The sequence below is a fragment of the Musca domestica genome, unplaced genomic scaffold (genome assembly GCF_030504385.1).
Source record: "Musca domestica strain aabys unplaced genomic scaffold, Musca_domestica.polishedcontigs.V.1.1 14, whole genome shotgun sequence".
NCBI classification, from domain to species: domain Eukaryota; kingdom Metazoa; phylum Arthropoda; class Insecta; order Diptera; family Muscidae; genus Musca; species Musca domestica.
The window spans coordinates 16,083,548-16,107,545 of NW_026712192.1; the positions used below are offsets into that span (position 1 = coordinate 16,083,548).

The 23,998-nt window shown below is 37.5% G+C and overlaps 1 protein-coding gene across 1 annotated transcript in view; it reads right to left on the reverse strand.

Moving 5' to 3' along the window:
* LOC101900021 (microtubule-associated protein futsch) overlaps nt 1-23,998 on the reverse strand; it is a 42,765-nt gene that overhangs the window by 15,691 nt on the left and 3,076 nt on the right. The window contains exon 2 of the mRNA XM_011293158.3: nt 16,585-17,055. The gene's annotated coding sequence lies outside the window, so the exon portion shown is untranslated. The remainder of the gene's footprint in view (nt 1-16,584; nt 17,056-23,998) is intronic.

Sequence of the window (23,998 nt, forward strand, 5' to 3'; positions counted from 1 at the left end):
ATGATGTATACCCTCTCTAGCCATATGGCTGAGGGTTTAACTAGCCATATGACTGAGGGTATAAAAACAATTATTAGGAGCGGATTCAACACAGCAGAACATTTCTTATCCTCCATTATGCGAAAATTTTTTTAGTATTTATTTGCTAAGGGTATATGTCTCTGTGTTTATTATGGCTGGTACGACGAAGCCCAACTCGCTCATTTGGTAATTTGCCACTGCCTCCGCTAAAAAAATTAGTTCTTGTTTCAGGTATTCGGCCAACAGGTATATAGCTAGCTTTGATGACGTCCACGAGGTACCTATGTGCTCCCTTAATATCCGATGGGTTGGGTAATTATCTGAGGCTGCGATTGGTATATTCTTTGAAATCTTGCCAATTGGCTTTCCCATGGTTAAGGAAAGTGCGGTGTTCAGAGTCTATGTAGTCAGGTGGTCTGTTAAGGGCGACAATAATGGGGAGGGGGGTCTAGGCCTAATGAAATTGCCAGGTTATGTCACTTTTCAGACCTAATATATATCTCTCGGAATAGCGACTGAAATTTTTCAAACTTGTTTTTCCTCCATGAAAAGTGAAAACAATTTTTTATTTAAGCCCAGCATAAAAATGACAATTTCCACAACAACAAAAAACACCTTCTCTTCAACAGCAACAATTTCGGAAAATATTAACATTCAGTGGATTTCCACGTGGAACTGCTGGCAAAGGAAGATAAGTTCTGTGAAATGGAATTTATTTTCGTTTTTTTTTTTTTTTTTGCGGCAGACAAATGGCAAACGCTTGCTACCGGAACCACTGGCAATGAAGATTCCTCTGCTCGATTGCCATTACTACGAACTACGACCAAGAACATCAAACATGACACATTGACTGTACGAAAATGTTCACCAGCATGGCGAACATGCTTTTCGCGTACTGCGTCAAGTGACAAGTTTTGTGAAAAAAAGAAGAAAGAAATGATTTCACGACGGAAAAAAATGTGGTCCAACCGAGGCATGAAGGAATGTTTGAGAGCAAACAAACACATACAGATATGTTTGTATGTGTAAGCCAGTAGAGTATGATAACTATTCTTGGCTACAGTTCTCATTAATTTCCATAAAATTGGCTTATTTTTTACTCAAATTTAGAAGATTGGATTCTCAAGTTGTAGCAAATTCGATAACTTCTGGTTCAAAAATAACTGGTGTTTTCGGAATTTATTTTTCTGATAAAATATCTTGCTTGCAATTCCATTGTCGATAACCTACGAAATATATTTGTGTCAGATTTATGTTTGGTTCTTCATGACACCAACTAGTCACAAATCGTTAGTGACATGAGGAATGTTGCCACTTCAAAGCACCCGAACGGTTGTAACTCACACGTGCCCACAATTTATTTGCCGATTGACAAAAAAAAAGGATGTTGCGTTTAGACCATGTGAGAGTGTAAATATTTACACTCCCTACTTTTTTGCTGATGTTTTTTTAAAACATTTTCGCGGAAAAAAACATGTTCTAGTTTTTTTCGAAACACATGTAGGAATGTTTTGTACATTTGTATGTGTGTGGTGAGATTTTTGCATATGTCATGTATCTGAGAATATTTGAAATTTCACTTTCCAAAAGATATGTGGGTGAAGTTTCAAAACATATGGTTATTCATTTATGTTTGTTATTCTTCTGGAGGGAGGTATAAACGTTATAACAAAGAATATATTAACAAGTAAAAAAGCTGTAAGTTCGGCCAGGCTGAACTTTGCATATCCTCCATTTGGTACAAATTTGGCAATTTTCAAAAAAATAAAATCCTTTAAAAATCCTGTTAAAATCTTAAAAACACCGAATGTAGCCGTATATTAGAGTCTATAGGACGACGTGAACCTACATAGGCAACTTTTGTCATAAGCTATTACAATATTCAAATGCTAAAATCATCAAAATACCGAATATAGGGAGGCATAGGCTGTAGTATCCATTACGAACTTCAAATATAAAATTTGAAACAATTCCGGTAAATTTTGTCGCTAAAATCATCAAAATACCGAATATCAGGAGCTACCGTTAAATGGGGGCTATACGAAGACGTGGACCTGTACAGACAACTTTCTGTCATAGGGTGCGGTATTCATTAGGAACTTCCAATACCGAATTTTAAATAGTTCCGGTAAATAATGTCGATAAAATCATCAAAATACCGAATATCGGGAGGTATCGTTATTTGGGGCTATAGGAAGACGTGGACCTACATGGCCCATTTTGTCTGGACAGACGGACGAACATCGGTAAATCGACATGGAATTCTATGCTGATCAAGAATATAGACAATTTGTGGGGTCTAAAATGTATATTTCCAGGTGTTACAAATGACAAGCTTAATATACCCTCCATACTATGGTGGAGGGTATAAAAAGGAAAGGGAACCGAGGGTATAAAAAAGAAAGGGAATCCTTAAAAAATGCACTAAATCGTATATCATTCTTAAGCATCATATTCATCACTATGAAATAGAATGTCCCTTTACATGGTCGTATCGGAAATGAAAGTGATCTTCAAAATAATCTTAAAATTTTTGTTCAAAAAAGTCCTTGTCGAAAAAAATTTTTAAAAATCCAAGATACTTGGCCTGAAATTGAAAAATATTCTTAGAAAGAAACGCGATTTGGGTAAGATTATCTTAAAAAAACCAGTTTTTGGAAATTTCATAACTGTTCTCAAAAATGTAGACAGTTCGCAGAGCTCCACATCCAATTCTTCGGGCCAAAAGTACAACGTCTTTTGATAATAACAGTAACCTCAATATCATTTTTCAGGATTCAAATTCTATATATTCATTCAACGGGTAATTTAGTACAATTCGAACAATATCAAAACTATATACCAACAGTAGCCTCCATATCAAATTTCAGAATTCCAGCTCTATCCTAAGAACCAATCCCAAATTTATTGTCACACATTTCGTACAATTGTACTACGCTTGTTCAAAACTACCTCGGCAAAACCAAACGGCATACATCAGCATTCCAGCCCTTTCCTTAACCCAATACCAAATAGAGTTCCAAACCACCGTCAAATATCAAACAAAGATACAATTAGTAATGTAAATATCCGATTTCAGGACTTCAGCTCTATTCCTTCACTCATTACCAAATTTAGTACTTATCGTACAATTGCACCCATGAACAGTGACCCTATACCAAATTTCAGATTTCAAGCACTATCTGTTCACCCAATAGCAAATTGTACCAAATATAGTACTATTTAGTACTTTTTGTGCACTCGTAGTACACATTTCCAAAACCACCTCCACAGACACCAACGGTGTCAGGATTTCAGCTCTATTCTTTCATTCAATACCAAATTTAGTATCATTTAGTACTTTTCGTACAATTACAGTTAACATTTTCGAAACCACCTGCATATGTCCAGGCTACACATGAACAGCGACTATAGTACCAAATTTCAAGCACCATATGTTCACCCAATAACAAATTGTAACAAAGATTGTACTATTTAGTACTTTTGGTGCACTTGTTGGGCACATTTCCAAAATCACCCCTTTATCACTAAGCTACCACCAACAGGGATTTCAATATGAAAACTTCGAAATTTCAATTTCAACCAACGCCATATCTCAAACCCAGGTATCAACAGAGTCTTCAATGTCAAATTTCGAGATTCCAGACCTATACCTTAACCCATTACCAAATATAGTACCATTTAGTATCTCAATACCAACATTTCAAAATATCCACTTCTTATGTTCATCCAAAGCGGAATTGTACGAAATATAGTACCATTTAGTACAGTTCTTATACATTTCCAAAACCACCTTCACATATCAAACATACTTTGCAACCTTGATTCTTATACCAAATTTCACATTTTTTGCTCGATCCGTTTACAAGTACCAAATGTACCATATTTTTTTAGAAGTTACGTGCCATTTTAGAACTTTTCGTTACCTTAAAGATCGAATTTTCAGAAACCCTTTGGTACATCTATCCTGCATTGCATCAGTGAGTCTCATTGCAAATTTCTAGCTCATTCCATTCATTCATTCAATACAAAGTATTAAATTTTTCGTACATTTTAGTACTTTTCATACCCTTTTAGTACGAATTACTAATAGTCTTACCACACGCCTACGCACCAAGACTGACCCTCGTACAAAATTTCAAGATTTTTGTTCTTTTTGAAACCAGCTCTCTCCTCTCCATTTTTTCCTTTTGGTACTTTTTTATACCCTCCACCATACTATGGAGGGTATATTAACTTTGTCATTCCGTTTGTAACTTCTCGAAATACTCATTTCGGACCCAACAAAGACATATATTCTTGATCAGCGTAAAATTCTAAGTCGATTTATCGTCTGTCCGTCTGTCTGTCCATCTGTCTGTCTTTTGTAATCCCGCTATCTTTCGAACGAATTGAGATAGAAGGCTATTTTGTGCACATGTTTATTTTGTCAGTAGGCAGGTTAAGTTCATAAATGGGCCATGTAGGTCCACGTTTTCATATAGCCCCCATATAATGGTATCTCCCGATATTCGGTATTTTGATGATTTTAGCGACATTATTCACCGGAATTGTTTCAAATTCGGTATTTAGAGTTCGTAATGGGAACTACGGTCTGTGACAGAAAATTGTCTATACAGGTCCAGGTCTTTGTATAGCCCCCTTATAACGGTACCTCCCAATATTCGGTATATTGTTGATTTTAGCGTCTTTATTGACTGGAGTAGTTTCAAATTACTTATTTAGAGTTCGTAATGGGAACTACGGTCTGTGACAGAAAATTGTCTATGCAGGTCCAGGTCTTCGTATAGGCCCAAAAAATTAGTACCTCCCAATATTCGGTATTTTGATGATTTTAGCGTCTTTATTGACTGAAGTAGTTTCAAATTACTTATTTAGAGTTCGTAGTGGGAACTACGGTCTGTGACAGAAAATCGTCTGTGCAGGTCCAGGTCTTCGTATAGGTCCCATATATCAGTACCTCTCTATATTCGGTATTTCGACGATTTTAGGTACAATACGCACCGAAATTGTTTGAGATGTCATATTTGAAGTTCGTAATGGAGACTACAGCCTATGACAGAAATTTGTCTGTGTAGGTTCACGTCTTTGTATAGCCCCCATATAACGGTACCTCCCAATATTCGGTATTTTGATGATTTTAGCGTCTTTATTCATGTCCGGAGTAGTTTCAATATTCGATATTTTGACGATTTAGGTACAATACTGACCGAAATTGTTTGAGATGTCGTATTTAAAGTTCGTAATGGATGCAACAGCCTGTGACAGAAAATTTGCTATGCAGGTATAGTATAGCTTCGATATAACGATACCTCCCTACATACGATATTTCGATGATTTTAGCCGTATTATTAACGTCGTATAGACCCCAATATGTTTTTAAGATTTTAACAGAATTTTCAACTTATTTTATTTTTGGAAAATTTCCAAATTCGTTCCAAATGGTGGTGGGTATTTAAAGTTCGGTTTTTTAACTTGTTTTGGCTGGCTTAGTTCATCGGCTGGCTTCTTCGTAAAACAACAAAGGTCAGAAAAGCCTTTTATGTACTCTCACCTTTAATCGAATTTTCAATACATAATCATCTTCTAAAAAAGTTATTGTTTAATTTTAAAGTTTTTTTATTCACTTTCCTTTCTCAGTCGTCATTTTTATTCGTCCCCAACAACATCACTCCCAAGCATATGAAAAACTTTTCTCCTCCCCTCGCCTGCCATTAAAATGTTATTAAAACCAATAAGAACAGCAATTAAAACGCCATAATTAACATTACTGTTATTATAAATACGATTAACATAACAGTCATAAATGTATACATAATAATAATTATATGTATGTGTGTGTCGGTGCGTGTGTACTCGCGTGCGTGCAGAAAACATTTATCCCTACATAATTATTAACAAATGTATCTGAATAAATAATCTCAAAATGTATCTACAAAATGGTTGGAGGAAGCAAACTGCAAAGAAAGAAAGAAGAACTACTGGCGGCGCTTATTTTACAATTTGTTGCATGTCACATGCCATGTTCTAGAAATCGCACTCTCTCTCTCTCGTGCGCTCTTGTTATGTTCTCATGGTTAAAATTTTATAAACCATTGTTGCAGACTGTTAACATTCGTAACAGAAATGTGCATCTCTCTTTGTCAAACTCTCGTTTTTGTTCTCTCCACACTTCTTACCCTTAATTTGTGACAGAAACAACATTCTGCCAGAGTAGATATCTGCAGTAAATGTTGCTTTTGTTATCGTTAAACAAAAACGAAACGTGTTTAATGTAATCTGTGTTGTGTGTGTGTGTCTTGTTGGAGGGTCGGAAGTAGCAAACAACAAAAAAAGAAGGAAGTTGAATAGAAAAACCACCACGAAAAGACGAACACAAAAAATCTTATAATACGAACATACCGTGTCAATGGTATTAAGATGTCGAATAAAAATATTTTCGATTCTAGTGGCTCATGACGGACGAAGTTCTAAAGTTTTGATATCCTGAATCTTGAGACTACAGAGGGCATATATCATGTGATATAGCCAAAAAAATGAAACGAGAAAAGAAAGTAACACTGAAAGAACCTATATCTCTTTGAACAATCGAGTCAGTCTATTGACATCGTTTTCCTGCCTATGCGCCCGAAAGAAGTATCCGACTAAGTCCAAACTTGGTATATTGTCATATTTATACCCCCAACCATGGCTTCAGAAGGTATATACCATTTGATATGACCAAAACGTGCCTCATCGATATAAAGGTATTAGATCCTAGGTCTATTTGGACCAAATCCGTTTCAGGACATTTGAATTCGATCAAGGGAGTGTCCAAATCCGTGGCAATCCAAAATAGTGACAAATCCGAATATTTTTTCACAGTTCGGTCAGGTAAGAAAATGAAATATAGTGGTCGACTCCATCAAGTACCTCCTTCAAAAGGGTAAAAACTTTAAATAATCGATACTCTCAAAAAAAAGGAAATGAAAGTCTAATTTTGTTCAAGTTTCACATATATCAATAGTTTTAACAATACATTATCTAATATGCCTTCCCACAACGGGTAAACATTTTGAATAACCACGACGCTCATAAAGAGAACAAGTTAAAAATCTGTAAGTTCGTCCGGGCCAAACTTTGAATACCCTCCACCATTTAATAAAATAAATAAAATAAAATCCATCCAAATAAAAAATGCTGTTAAAATACCGAATATAGCCGTTATATTGGGGTCTAAACGACGTGGACCTACTTAGGCATTATTTATATTCAAATTCGAAACTTGAAATAAAGGGTGAATAATGTATCTAAAATCGTCAGAATATATTATATAGGGAGGTACCGTTATATCGGAGCTGTGCGAAGACCTGGACCACCATAGACAATTTTCTGTCATAGGCTGTAGCATCCATTACGAACTTCGAATACGACATCTCAAACAATTTCGGTTGGTATTGTACCTAAACTCGTCAAAATACCGAATGTAGGGAGTTACAGATATATGGGGCCTATACGAAGACCTGGACCTGCATAGACAAGTTTCTGTCACAGGCTGTAGTTCCCATTGCGAACTCTAAATACCAATTTTCAAACAATTCCGCTTAATAATGTCGCTAAGATCATCAATATACCGAATATCGGGGGCCACCGTTATATGGGGGCTATACGAAGACGTGGACCTGCACAGACAATTTTCTGTCTTAGGCTGTAGTATCTATTACGAACTTCAAATATCAAATTTGAAACAATTCCGGTGAATAATGTCGCTAAAATCAACAAAATACCGAATATCAGGATGTACCGTCATATGGGAACTATATGAAAACCTGGACCTACATGTCCCATTTACGAACTTAACTTACCTACTGGAAAAATAAAACAGTGTGCAAAATTTTAGCCTTCTATATCAATTCGTTCGAAAGATACCATGATTACAACAGACAGACGGACATCATTCCTTCAAACTTGACACATCCCAATATTTCTATCAATACAAGAACTGGTGTGAAGATCGGATATATCTGCGAAGTCCATCAAGTACCTCCCCCACAAAGGGTCAACATTTTGAATAATTATAAGTTGTATAAAATGTGAAAAAGATTTCGATTGTCTTAAAATTTCATCGCAATATTAAGATATGTAGTGAATATGGTAGATATTGGCTCATTCTTTCGGGTCAAGAGTAGTGAATTTTTCTAATAATGTTTTAAGGTCTTTTTTCAAAATGTGTGTCAAAAAATTCTCATCGCAACAAATATTTTAAATTCATATGAACTTTAAGAATAGCTGATTTGGCCATAAATCATGTTTTCATATGCTAATGGAGGGTATAACAATTTCAGCCCGTGCAGTCCTATGGCACCAAGACCCTGCAGGAGTTAAGGGGTAACGAAATAGCAAACTCACTGTCAAGAAACGCCAAAGAAATAGCCACAGTTAGACTAAACAAGTAAAAAAGGCAGCTAAGTTCGGTCGGCCCGAACTTTTAATACCCTCCATTATTTGGAAATAATTTAAAAAATTTCAAAAAAGTTCAGTCGAAAAATATCGCTTAAATGAAAACCGCTGTATGGGGGTTATGCAAAGACGTGAACCTGCATAAGACTTTTTTTCAAATACAAAATTTGAAACAATTCCGTTTAATAATACCACTGATATCATCAAAAAGGGAGGTAACGCTATATGTGGGCCATACGAAAAGGTAGATCTGAATGCGCAATTTTTTGTCATACAAACTTCAAATGCGAGATTTGAAACAATGCCGGTAAATAATGTCGTCAAAATCATCAAAATACCGATTCGTTCAAAAGATAGTGTAATTACAAATCTAGAACTTCACGTTGATCAGGATTTTTTTTGGGTCTAATATAAGTATTTCGAGGAGTTTCAAATGAAATGACAAAGTTAATACACCCTCCATTCGAAAGGTAAAGAAGCGACTTGATCGAAACCCGCGTCGCAGAGGCCGAAAAATGGCTTGTGAACTGAACATATCGCAATATTCCATTCGGCAATTATTGAAAAATGAGCTCGGGGTAAAGGCATTGAAATTCCAAAAAGTGCAAGCACTTACAACTCAACAGAAAGAAAATAGACTCAAAAGAGCTAAAGAGTTACTTCACTTGGCCGAAAGTTGTGAACTGTCGAATTTGGTTTTCGCCGATGAGAAAACATTCGTTGTCCAGCAGTTTGTAAACGAACAAAATGATCGTGTTTGCTTGCCAAAGAGGTCAGCTGAAAATGTGCAACTTCGGTGGGCCACCAGAACTCAAGCGCCGGCCATGGTGATGGTGTGGGCTGCCATAACAGCCGATGGTCGTTCTCTGCTCGTATTAATCGACCGTGGCGTCAGAATAAATGACGCATATTATCGCGAAAATATTCTTGGAGCACGCAAACATTTTGGCCGCAGACCTTGGACATTCCAACAGGACCCAGCACCATAGCACTCAGCACGGGCCACCCAAGAATGGTTACAAAATGAGGTTCCTTGCTTCATTTCCAGCGCACAATGGCCTCCAAAATCTCCGGATACCAATCCGTTGGACTATTGTGTCTGAAGTGTTGTGAAAAGCAAGGTTGGCACTAAAAACTACCAAAGTGTCGATCACCTCAAGCGCTTCGCCGGAAATGGGCCAAAAAACCGCAGAGCAACATTCGGGCAGCGTGTGACGGTTTCATTAGCCGTTTGAAGGCCACAGTTCGTGCCGAAGATGACCAATTCCAACAAATCTTAACTTATTCTAAAATTTGATGCTATTTCCGACATTTTTTGCTTTCATTCAATAAAATTTAGAAAAGAAATGTAAAAATTATGGCATTTGACTTTGTTGCAGTTTTTTATCTCACCCTGTATTTTAATGAACGGACATGTGCTGAGGGTATACACCTTCCGGATTTATGTGGCAAACAAGGTCCTAAATATTCAACTCAGAGCGAACAGATCTATTTTTGTACTCTCAGCCATATGGCTCTGAGCAAAAGCGTAACTCATCGAAATAACTGTGTCTTTGAACAAAATCAGTTTCAGGACATTTATAGCCGATTTAAGGTTGTACATTCGGCCGTTTATCTGGCTAGTACGCGCGATAGCTTCCGAAGCTACTACCCGAATTCCTCCAACCTACGTACATTATAATATTATTATCAAACTAGAATCGGGTTCGGAGATGGACAATATCGGTTAACTTCTTTTGGTAGTTCTCCCACAAGGGGTCAAAATTTTGAATGACCACAACGCTTATTAAATATTCAAGAATAATCCAATTATCAAAAATTTGTTTAACCCCATATTTATACCCTACAATATGTGTTGGGGGTATTATAAGTTTGATTGGGCCAGAATTTATGTAACACCTCGAAATATTGGTTTCTCATATAGGAAAGTATATATGGATCTTCCTAGCTCGCCGAGCTGAGTCGATCTAGCTATGTATGTCCGTCCGTCCGTCTGTCCATGTTAATTTGTAATCACGCTACAGGTCGCAATTATGGCCCGATCCTAACGAAACTTTGCACAAAGGTGGAGTTAGGGTCAGAATAGAAGCCTATTTCTTTTGGAGATTATCGCCAAATGTTTAGGGATTGAAATGGACCAAATACTGAAAAAATGTCGGATTTTGAAGTAGCTATACAGGTCGCAATTATAGACCAATCGAATTTCGCATGTAGCTAGAGTTTAGGCCGGGGAAGAAGCCTACCAATTTAGGTGGTCATCGGATAATATTTAGCATTTAGGCAAAATCACAAAGCCATGACAAGGCTACTTCTGATCTTTACATTGATGTTAAGATCCAACAAATCGAATGTATAGCAAAATATGTGCGATATATATGTCTATCAAAGAAGATATGCTTGAAAGATCTCTTATATGTCGAGAACGGCTGAACTGATTTTGACAGTTCTTATTAATTCAAAATGGCCTCTTGGCAGGAAAGAAAAAACGTCTAAAAAATCGCATAAAAATATCTCAATTTTGTCATATTTTTGGCATATTTTCATTTTGAAATGGACCAAAAAACTGCAAAATTGACAGGAGGTCGTAATTATCGCCCGATCCTCACGCACATTTAAATGGGGGTTACCGGACATTGCAAAAGCCAAGCAGTTTTGGATGGCCAATGTGTGAAGGAGTTTGCCAACTTTTGTAGTCAAAATACGAAAATGTCCATTCCAGTGACTTTTTGGAAAATTCACAAATATCGGAAAGACGCACTTCTGAATATTTCGTTAATTAAATTGGAAATATATATAAACTGTATCGTTTATTATAGTGTTGTAGGGTATTCAACGGTCGGCCCCGCTCGACTGTAGCCTTTGCTTACTTGTTTTATATATGAAGATGGAGTAGATGGGACAAGTGATTCTGGTACCTGACAGACAACGGATGAAAATGTTGAATACCCATAACCCACATAAAATTCTAAATGAGCATCGAAATGACATCTGGTGCAAAGATGGAATATTTCAGATCCCCTCTTCTGATACCTTGATTGGTTCGGTTCAGTGGTTAACGCTACCTTTCGAACCATGGTTCGGTTTTAGAATGAGTTTTTTCAAGCGATCAGATCCCCTCTTCTGATACCTTGATTGGTTCGGTTCAGTGGTTAACGCTACCTTTCGAACCATGGTTCGGTTTTAGAATGAGTTTTTTCAAGCGGTTCGAAACGTGGGTTTTATTTGGTTCAGTGTGATGTATAAATACATACATATCGTACCGCACACAAAGTGCTTGTAAAAATCTATTAGTCGCAGAGTGTGACCTGCAAGTAATTTTCGACATATTTTTAGTAAAAATATATTTACTTATATAATTTTAAATTATTTTTTTTTAAATATTTCGGCAAGGCCGAACTTTGAATATTAGGCAATTTTCAAAAACAATAAAATCCGTTAAAAATTCTATTAAAATCTTAAAATTACCGAATATAGCCGTTGTATTGGGATCTATACGAAGACGTGGACCTGCATAGGCAACATTTGTCATAAGCAATTACAATATTCAAATGCGAAACTTAAAAAAAATCGGTGAATAATGTAGATAAGATCAACAAAGTAGCGAATATCGGAAGGTACCGTTATATGGGGGCTATACGAAGACGTGGACCTGCACAGACAATTTTCTTTCACAGGCTGTAGTATCCATTTTGAACATCAAATGCCAAATTTGAAACAATTCCGGTGAATAATGTCGCTAAAATCATTAAAATACAGAATATTGGGAGGTACCGTTGTATGGGGGCTATAGGAAGACGTGGATCTACATGACCCATTTTAAATACCAAAAGTCATGCAGACATAATATACCTTTGAGTAAAATTTTATCAATCTACTTCATTTCGTTCGGATGCTAGAGTGATTTCCACAGACGGATAGATGGATAGACGGACGGACGGACGTTAAATCGACATAGAATTTTATGCTGATCAAGAATATATATACTTTTTGGGGTCTAAAACGTATATTTCGAAGTGTTACAAACGGAGGGTATAAAAAGTTTGCACAGAGGTTTACCTTTGTGTGAGTGTTCCGTGTTCTTTTCCGCATATAAACAAAATCAAATGGCAAAAATTTTAATAATAAAAAATAAATTCTCCCGCTCTCTTTGCCATTTGCCAACAACAATTGCCAAAGTTTTTGTTTACATGTCACATAAACAAATACAAAACAATTGTGTCACACCGAAAGGTATTTGACAGATGACAACAGCAACGAATTGTAACAAGTATCTCAAACTGTGTGTGCAGTAGGCACGCGCCTTGTAATCTTGGGTGTTCTCAGGGAGAGAGAGAGAGAGAGAGAAACTGAGTGTATTTGGCTGAATCTGCACACCTGAAACGAAGTTGTTTACGTTTTGTTGTTATTGTTGTTAACAACACTACACTACATATTTACCAAACAAACTGATATCCATACCGAACAACGACAAACAAACCGTTTGCAAATTGAGTTTCCGATTTAAGCTGATTGGAACAAAAGATACAAAGATTTTCTTATTGAAATCTAACTATTTAAAATCAATGGAATTCTGGAACAAAGGGAATGCTTATAAAGGATTTTTTCTTAAGATAGAATACTATCAACGAGTTATTATAGGCACAAAAACTTTAAGAGATCTTCCGTTAAATATTGACTCCCCATGCGTATATACCTACTTTCTAAATGGATTTATAAAAGGAAGACATTTAAAGTTCTTCAAGAGATAGAAGATGATGTTTTAAAGATTCAACAATTTTATTTTTATTCTTAAGACCTCTTAGGAGGGTACAGGTTATAGAAAAAGTCCAAAATGTCGAAGACCTTGAAGCGATCTTCTGAGGCAGCAAAATATATATAAACTTCGATGTTGCGTTTATGGCCTCATGACTATCTATTCTTGCAGATACTTAAGACGTGAACATACATAAACATCCGAGTGGTCGCAAAGGACCCTAACAATATAAAATCCGTACAAAGTCAACTGGACCTTCTCCATCAACTTAAAACACTTCTTCAATCCTAAGTTTCGAAATATAAGAAGTAAAAAATCTGTAAGTTCGGCCGGGCCAAACTTTTAATACCCTCCAACATTTGGTACAAATTTGCAATTTCCAAAAGAAAAATAAAATCCGTTAAAAATTCTGTTAAAATCTTAAAAATACCGAATGCCTATGCGACGACGTAGATCTGCATAGGCAACTTTTGTCATAAGTTATTACAGTATTTAAATGCGAAACTTGAAGAAAAATCTGTTTATAATGTAGCTAAAATCATTAAAATACCGAATATCGGGAGGTACCGTTATGTGGGGGCTATATGAAGACTTGGACCTACATGGCTCATTTTTTGACTTAGGATGAAGTATCTACTACGAACTTCAAATACCAAATTTCCGGTAAATAATGTCGCTAAAATCATCAAAATACCGAATATGGAGGGGTACCGTTATATGGGGGCTATACGAAGACGCGGACCTACACAGATAATTTTCTGTCTTAGGCTGTAGTATCCATTACAAATGACAAATTTGAAACAATTCCGGTGAATAATATCGCTAAAATCATCAAAATACCGTTATATGGGCTATATGATAACTTAGACCTACATGGCCCATTTACGAACTTAACCTGCCTACTGGCAAAATAAACATGTGTGCAAGATTTTACCCTTCTATCTCAATTTGTTCGAAAGATAGCGTGATTACAACAGACAGACAGACGGACAGACAGACAGACACACAGACGGACATGGCTAAATCGTCTTAGAATTTTACGCTGATCAAGAATATATATACTTTGTTGGGTCTGACATGAGTATTTCGAGGAGCAACAAACGGAATGATTTCGCAGGATTCAAGGCTTTCAAGGATTTGATCTTTTGTAACGAAAAGGTTGGTGGGCAGAATTTTCCTCCCATTTCCGCAATTTACCTTAGTTTGATACAAATAATGCTTAGGACATGGACAGTTTCAGCCAATCGGATGTTTCCCTTGCTTAATACGGGAGACTTTTTTAGACACACAAAATATTGGGCAGGTAATACTTTAAAGAAAATCGGACATTGATTTCAGTGCCCACCTTCAAACTCGATCTAACTTTCGTAACATTGGAAATCGGAAGATCACTTCGAGAGTTTTCGTCCAGAAAGTCTGACAGATATTTTTGCCGTATCAAATTATATATATCCTCTGTAATCATACGGCCTCATATAACGGTACCTCTCGATATTCTGTATGTTGACGACTTAGCCCACATATTATATTAGAATTGTTTAAAATTTGGAGTTTGTAGTGGGTTACACTGCCCGAGATATTGAAGACGCCCCAAATATCGGCCTCATGTGATTTCCAAAACACTCTCCCTATGGGTCCACGTTGTCGTACCTTCCACGAAATTGGTTAACTTTATCGAAAATTGGTCATAGGTTATCTAGGTACACCTTTTCGTGCCCGGAACTAGTCAACATTTCAAAAGAGGGTTCATAGGTCCACGTTTTTTATACCTTCCCAGGAGGTAGAAAGCGTACACCGAAAAGCGGTCATAAGCAACCTAGATCCAACCTTTTGTGCCTCGCCCGAAACTGCTCAACATCTGTAAAAAGTTGTCACATTGGCTCACTTTTTCCTACATCCCTCGGAACTGGACCAAACTTTCAAAGTGGATTAAATTAAGAATCAGGTACGAAATCGTGGCCCGAGAAGGGGCCTTAGGTCCAAGTTGTCCTAACTTCCACTGAACAGGTTAAAATACCAAAGAACACGTATACCTTGGTGACCTATGACCTGGACCTAGATCGAATTCCCTGTTGTATACACGTGATCCTGGAATGGAACTCTGTGACCAGTTTCGGCGGAGGCAGAAAAACATGTACCCATGTTGCCCATAGCTGCTTTTCGGACTACGTTTTCGGGATTAGTACCCTCTTGGGAAATGTTGACCAGCTTCGAGGGGGGGTGGTACAAAAGCGTGGGACTACATTGCCAATGGCCGCATTTTGGTCTGAGTTTTCGTATATCCCCAGGATTTGGAACCTCTTTGGAAATATTGACCAGTTCCGGGTGATGCAGGTATACGTTGACCGAAAAGGCGCCCAAGCTCACTGTTTTTGATAATTTCCAACTGTCCCTGGGGAGGTACGAAAACGTGAACCAAGTTAACCTATGGATTGTTTTCGGCCACCCAGTCCCGGAATTGCATCCTTTTTGGGTAATTTTTTGATCAGTTTCAATTTCGTACCTCTCGGAATTTTTGAAAACGTTGACTATTTTTGGGGATTTAGACCTAGGTGACATAACCTTTTTCGGAGTCTTTTAATTCATTGAGGGGAGTTACCAAAAGAGGTGGTTCGCTCTATCCTATCTTCAAACCAAATCTCAGATTAATAGAAATTTTGAGAAGTTAAAAAAGATTCGGACTTTTATTTCTATAGGAGTTTTGATTGTTCAAAATGTTAACCCGTTGTGGGGGAAGTACTAGAGGAAGTGGGTCAATATTGCGTATCTCCAAAGTTGGATAATAACACTACGACGTAGCAAGTTAGGACTTATAATGACAAATAATTTTGTAAAAAAATTTAAATTTAAATTTTGGGAAAATAACCCGAAGTACCTTTTTGCTGACTCGCTTGATGTCTAACATTTCGACCAAAATAATTCTCATATCGTAATCAGTAATATTTTAAATGCAGGGATTCCAAGGATCTTAAGTTGAAAATAAAAAAAATGTGGAAGAGGGGGGAATTTAGCCCCTCTGTAATTATTTTTGGTATTGCCAGTTAAATATACGACTTTAAAGAGTCTGCTACACATTGAAAATCTCCCACACTTTTTAAATATTTTTCAAGGCCCCTTGGAGGTTTTCTATGCAATGGAGACTATTTCAAAGTTTTCTATACATATTAAAATATTTTGACAAAGACTTGCATTTCTGAAAGCGGAGGAGGAAATGTGTAATAAAAAAATTCAATTTAAGACCCCATCTTGAGATTTAACTGTACCATAATTTTAAGCAGGACTTTATCGCTCCTATTGAAATATTTTACTTAAAATACATTTGATTTTAATTTTCAATTACTCTATAAAGACGCAATCTCACATTGACTTACCTTTACATGTGACCCCCTTTATTAAGCGGTGTCTTTTTCATTACCGATGCCAGAGGGAAAGGGAGAAAGAAAACGAAATAAATCCGTAAACGGGGGATGTCAGGAAATTCTTTAATATTTGTGTGGTTATTCCTTTGCGGGGCCCATTAATAATAATTTTGTGGGGGAGGGATTTCTGATGTTTTTATTTCACTTAAGGATGTACTATTTTCTTCTGCACGGAAGAAAAGCCATCATTGATCTCTCTTAACCGATTTCACAAGTATTTCTTTTTCACAATTGATTTCACTTATATGAGATTCACTTCGTGTATATGATTATCTTCCATTTTCTTGAATTTTCCATGTTATTTTTTGTTGTTGAAAATATGTATATTGCACAAATCGTATTTCGATTTTATATTTTTTTCTGGATATTTATTTTTCATTATTTTTTTAATGTAATTTTCAATGCTGCTTTGATAATTTTTGGCTGCAGAGAACAATTTTTATTGAGTGCTTTTTTGGGAAAAGTTACTTTGATATTCTCTCATTACATTTTAAAAAGTTAAAGGAATATGAATGAATATATTTTGCAGGTACTTCTCCGCCACCGTTATTTGGAGATATTGGACTCATTATCTTATATATCATTATCTTATAAGATATTCGCCAATCATGGCCCGATCCAGAACCTGCAAGAATCTTGTTTTTTTTTTATTTATTTTCCATTTTCGATATTTCGTCCTCCGACGGAAGACATCATCAGGAACAATACTATTTAAACATATAACAAAAACAGTAAAGAAAGTCCTAAAGTCGGGTGGGGCCGACTTTATGATACCCTACACCACTTTGCTAATTTAGTGGAGCTCCTCATAACAATTAAAAGTTTTTATGGGAGAATTCAATCATACACGCTATGATTATAATTATGATTTAAAGTTCAAAGGACTAAATATGCCGAAGCATTTGTATCTTTCAAATTCGGAATTGTATTGCCCATTTGATGCCAAATTAATTTAAAATCAGATAAAGATATATGTAGGAGCTATATCCAAATCTGAACCGATCTCGATAAAATTTGGCAAAGATATTTCTGAGCTGTATTTGATCTATTTCCCTGAATATCGTTGTTACGGTGTGCATATTACGGCTGTGGGTAACAAATACAACAAAGCGAATGAACAATATATATGGGAGCTATAGCCATATCTGAACCGATCTTCACCAAATTTGACATACTGGCTCCTAAACTCGATACGGTCGTATGTGCCAAATGCCATCCAATTTCTACAAATATTAGACGTTTGGTGCACAATAAAAGCTACATCGGACGAAGTTATATATGGGAGCTATATCCAAATCTGAACCGATCTCGATAAAATTTAGCAAATGTATTTCTGAGCTGTATTTGATATATATCCCCAAATATTGTTGTTACAGAGTGCATATTACGGCTGCGGAGGACAAAAATTTCAAATCGGATGAACAATATATATGGGAGCTATAGCTATATCTGAACCGATTTCGATCAGATTTGGCATACATATTTTCAGGCCTAATTTGGTTGCATGTGCAAAATTCCACACTATTCGGGCTGATATTACACGTTTGGTGCACAATAAAAGGCAAATCGGACGAAGATATATATGGGATCTATATCTAAATTTTTACCGATAATTTCCAATTTCAATAGGGTTCGTTCTTGGGCCAAACAAATGATTTGTGCAAAATTTTATCTGGATAGGGCAATAAATGCGAACTGTACTTTGTTTACAAAAATGCATGGACAGGCGGACGGACATGCATAAATCGACGCAGAATGTGATTCTATGCAGATCATCAAAAGGAACTATGGGTCTATCTCGTTTCCTTTTGGCTGTTACTAACAAATGCACAAAGACATAATACCCTCACCACCTTGTGGTGTAGGGTATAAATATACAAAATCTCGCCAAGTACCGACGTCGACCTTGTGTGTTTGTACATTACTTCTTTAATACTAATCACTTCCACAATCCGAATTTTTATCTAAATTAGTTGGTAGCATTGGATCCTGCAGTAGTTTAAGTGAGATAATGTGATGTTACAATTGAGAAAAAGAAAATGAAGATGGAGTAAAGGTGTAGATTTAGAGCCCCTTTGTAGATCTAGATCCACTCTGGTGCCAGAGGCAGTAAAACATTTTTGCGATGTTATAGATGACAAAGGGATCCGTGTCTGAATGCACACTGAGATCATGAGTCGAACGTTTCCCGACAGCTCGTTTCTTGATAGAGCAGGACATTGCCATAATGGCTGTTCAATCCGTTTCATTCTCTTCCATATCCTCACACAACCTACAATATTCTACGTTAGAGTTATCCCATTTTGACATTCTAGATCGGATTTTGCAGCGGCCTGTTAGTACTCCTATTGTTATCCGTAAGGTTGATTTATTCATGCTTGATAGAGACTGAGTTCTAAGCGGGGAGATATCTTGTCAGATGTGTTTTGATACCTTGCACCTGGATTCGTTGTACAAGCACACTTTGACGTTCTCTCTTAAGAGTAGTTCTAATACTCTGATAAAATGACAAAACGGGGGGTTTTCAAATTTCGACGACTTCAAGGTCTCTTGATTTCGAGCGATCTCTCGCCAAGTAACCATTTTTTTTCATTTCTTTCAGCATGAAAAAGAAAAGGAAGAAGGAGTTAAGAAAAATAGTAGGTGATAGATCTTTGTAGATCTAGTTCTACTCCGGTGCCAGAGCCAGTGAAAACGTTTGCGATGGTATGGATGACAAAGGCATCAGTGTCTGAATGCACACTGAGATCATGAGTCGAATCTTTTCCCATAGTCCATTCCTTTATAGAGCAGGACATTGGCATAATGGGTGTTCAATCATTTCATTCTCTTCCTCATCCTCACACAGCCTGTAGTACTCGGCACTAGAGTTATCCCATGTGTTATAAGTAGGGTTGATTTATTCATGCTTAAAAGAGGCCGAGTTATACGCGACCAGATTTGTTTTGATACTTGCAACAGGATTCGTTGCACCAGCACACTTTGGCTTTCTCCATAAAGAGTAGTTCTAATGCTCTGCTAAAATGACAAAATTGTGGTTTTAAAATGTCGGTCTGTTGACTGCGAGCCCATTCTCGCCAATTCATCATTTATTTTAGTATAACAATGACCAGGTACCCAGCAAAGCCGGTGAGTAGTGTGGAGATTTCTCAGAACCTTTCTGCACCACACGACTGCATCGGAATTGATTGTAGAAGATTCAGTAGCTTTAAGAGCCGATCCAATCCTTATTATTTGTTTAGGTTTACGACTTTTTCGACGTATGTTCATTGCTAGGCTTTTGTTGAAATCTGCCTAGGGATATCTGCCATGCTAGCATATATCCAGTCTCACACAGAGCATAATGGACATTAAGCTACCAAGAAGTTATGTGTACAGCCAGTCAATTTATGTTCCACGTGGCTGTCGAAGTTGTAAACGCTTATCGATAGGAGTTTTAACAGAATTTCATACAGGGTAAGATGAAACAACTGCAACCAACTTTAGACTGCTGTCATTTCTAAGTGATTCGTCCGACAGCTGTTAAAGTAATTTCAGTGACAGCTCATTATATTGTTTACAAGCGTACAAAAGAATTTTGGTGAGAATTTCCCAGAAAAAAAGTTATTCGTGATGGAATTCAAGCGTGATGGTGTGATTTCTTTATATTTGGCTGGAAAACCACAAGTGGCTATCGTTTTGCGTCTCGTAGCATCGTTCGATACCGTGATACTGGTAACATAGCCCGACGTCAAGGAAGTGGACGGAAGAAAACAACAACATCAGCAGAAATGGTTCGAAAAGTAAAGATGCTACTTGATCGAAACCCACGTCGCAGTGGCCGAAAAATGGCTCGTGAGCTGAACATATTGCAATATTCAATTTGGAAAATATTGAAATAAAGAGCTGAAGAGTTGCTTCGCTTGGCCAAAAGTGGTGAACTGCCGAATTTGGTTTTCTCCGATGAGAAAACATTCGTTGCCCAGCAGTTTGTAAACAAACAAAATTATCGTGTTTACTTGCCAAAGAGGTCAGCTGAAAATGTGCACCACCTTCGGTTTGCCACCAGAACTCAAGCGCCGGCCATGACGATGGTGTGGGCCGCCATAACAGCCGATGGTCGCTCTCTGCTCGTGTGGAAATTATGGCATTTGAATTTGTTGCAGTTTTTTTATATCACGCTGTAGTGATGTAGGGTCATCATATACTTGCCCAGAAATTCTGTCCACTTACCTACCCAGACAAGAAACGCCAACCAGTCTGGTGGTCGAAACATCTAGGCAACCTACGGAAGGATAGCAGACAATTGTATAATAATACCAACAAGACCAAACAACATGCCGACTGGGAAGCATATGAGGCCGGCATAAGCAACTACAATAGTGAGAACAAGAAGGTATCACTGAGTCGATAAAGAACGTCAATGACGTTGCCAGATTTCGTAAAGTCCTTTCAAAGGATCCTAAATCCATATCAAGTATAAAGCGGGGTGATGGCACGTCTGGCTGATTCCGGCCTTGAGGCTCTTAATCTGTTAGTCAGCACTCAATCCCCAAACAGCTAAGATGCGATAATCAATCGGCAATTCGATCACAGCAATCGCTATTGCAAAGCGGAGGATATTGTTACGAATATAACTTTAGATTTAAGTTAATTTAGATGAATTCCGTTAATTTAAGAATTTGAATTGTAACGTAAATTTCTACTACGCAGTTTATTTGAATAACTTCACAACAACAACTACTGTATAGATTTTTCTACATCCTTCCATTTCCTCTTTCATTTTCTATTTTGTTGCTGACGTACAATTCTTGTTAAACGTCATCATTGATGATCGCTTAATTCCTCTTTCTTTGTTACCCCCTCGCCTGTGTATGTGTTGTTGTTATCGTTCACTCAATGTAAGTTTGTATGTGTTCGTTGCATTGGTAGATTGTTCGTAATCTAGGCGTTACCAGATCGTCTAGAAACTTCTGTAGCGACAGGCGAGGCTCATATAAATAGGGGAAATGGAAAGGCAGTTAGTCAGTTGTGAATCAGATCGCGAATTGAAACCGTCGAGTAAAGTGCAAAGTAAAGTTGTGTGAATAAAATCATTGTAATAATCGTAATCCGAAAGATCCCGCGTTTTATTTGGTACGAGCTGTATTGGGAAATAAAACAACGTCTACACGGGATTAAGTAAAATCCAAGAACGTAACAATATGAATCTGTTTGATTGGCCCAAAATCAAGCGGGCCACAGACAGGATCAAGCCCTACAAATCAACCGGACCAGACAGTATTATTTCGCCACAAAACAACATGCTTCGGCGGCAATAGCTCCGATTCTGGGAGAGATTTTTAAGGTTTGCCTGAATATATTGCCCATTCCGGTACTGTGAATGGAAATCACCGCCACGATTGATAGAATTATAAACACCCCCAAAATCAAGTGGGCCATAGACATTTCCAACTGCTTCAAATCATCCGGCAATATCTCCGATTCTGGGAGAGATTTTTAAGGCTTGCCTACGTCTATCACACATTCCGGTACTGTGGATGGAAGTCATCGTCACTTACAACCCTTAAAATTGGGAAACTATTAGTCTCTCCTCATTTCTATTAAAAACCCTACGAAGGTTAATTGACGTTGACAGCAGAGCCCTATTACCCCCGACTGCAGATCAGCACTGCTCAGCATGCCTGTGTAAAAGGTAAATCCGTTGAGACAGCGCAACATGATGTCATGGGTCACATTGATAAAAATATAAATGGTTCTCTATTCCCCTTGGCAGCCTTTCTGGATTTCGAGGGAGCCTTTACAAATGTCAGACTCGAATCCATAACTCTTTTTCAAAGCTTGATGTACCTCAGCTCCTCATAGATTGGTTTGATGCCATGCTCATAAATTCACAGAGAGGGGAGATGTCTATTAGGAGATAGTTAACAGGGAAACGCCGCAGGGCAGTGTTGTATAACCATTATTATGATGAATAGTAATTAAAAGTATACTTATGGATCTGGAACAAACTGGAACAGAAGTCCTTGTATATACTGACGAATTTCAAATCCAATGCAAGGAGCTCTCGTTAAACTGTCAAGGTCAACACGCAGTAATGGACTAAGCATAAACCCAAAAAACCTCGAGCTCGTCCTCTTCATGAGAAAACGTAAACGTCCTGTTTTTTCACCACCAATGATAGATGGAGTTACGTTGAACTTATCTTCTCAATTACCTCGATACTGATCTCAAAATACTGAGGATCCTGTAAATAGGGGTTTAATCGCACTCTACTCTTGTAAGAACTCAATAGGAAAAATATTAGATCTTAATCCGCATATAATCAAGTGGATATATGAGTCAATTGTTCGCACGATCGGTGTAATTGGAGCTCTAGTTTGGGTAGGTCATCCTACAATCGAGCCATTAATAATGTCCAAAGAGCCGCATCGCTACTGATCACAGGTTTATTTAGAAGCACAAGCCGCAATGGATACCCTACTTTGCTTAAGTCCATTAAGTCTTCACGTAGAGGGACAGGTTATTAGATGTGCCCTTCGACTCAGAGAACTTAGACAATGGCGCAGTCAATCCTTTGGACACTTTGCGGCCTTTATAAGAGAAGAAGTCAAGACTAGCGACTACATATCACCACGGTTAAACTTCGAACCATTTGACATCCAAATATTTGAAAGGGTCGTTTGGATCCGTAACAGGCGGTATAACTGTCTACGCTGATATCCTTACCGGTCCGGTAACTATATACGGCGATACTCTAGCGGCTTTAAATTCTTTGACCATTAAATCTACGGCAGTTTTAGCGTGTAGGAAAGCCCTGGAATATACTGGATTGTCCATCAAACTCTATTAGCGTCCAGGCCAATACAATATTTCAGGTAATGGAACAGCAGATAAATCGGCAAGACGGGGATCCAAATCAACTGACATTGAAGTTAAGAACTCGGTTAAAACATCCCTGTGCCACTTCTTTCGTGCGATACACAAACACTACGCCAGGAGATTTCATCAAAAATCGATGAAGGGGGAATTAATGTCCCTAGGGGAGTTAATGTCTGAAAATCCGGCTTATAATCTCCGGGAAAAGAACAAGATTGCTCGTCTCCATTGCGAAACCTGGCCTAAAGCTTCCGGTTATTATTATTGTAGCAGTAATACATGCAGATGTTTGAATTCTGCTAATTTGGTTAGAGCTCCAGATTTAAAAATTGGGCTTCTTAATGGGCTGTAATCTTCTGGAGTGAGTTGGGTAGGTTTGGTAGTGTAATTAAAGAGGTTGTTGGGATGACTCTCACGATTGCACCCAAGCAGGTACTGTAACGAAAGCTTATGATTATGCTGGTGTAAGGGAAGGACTTTCGCCTCCTCATGTAGATGGTCCACTGGT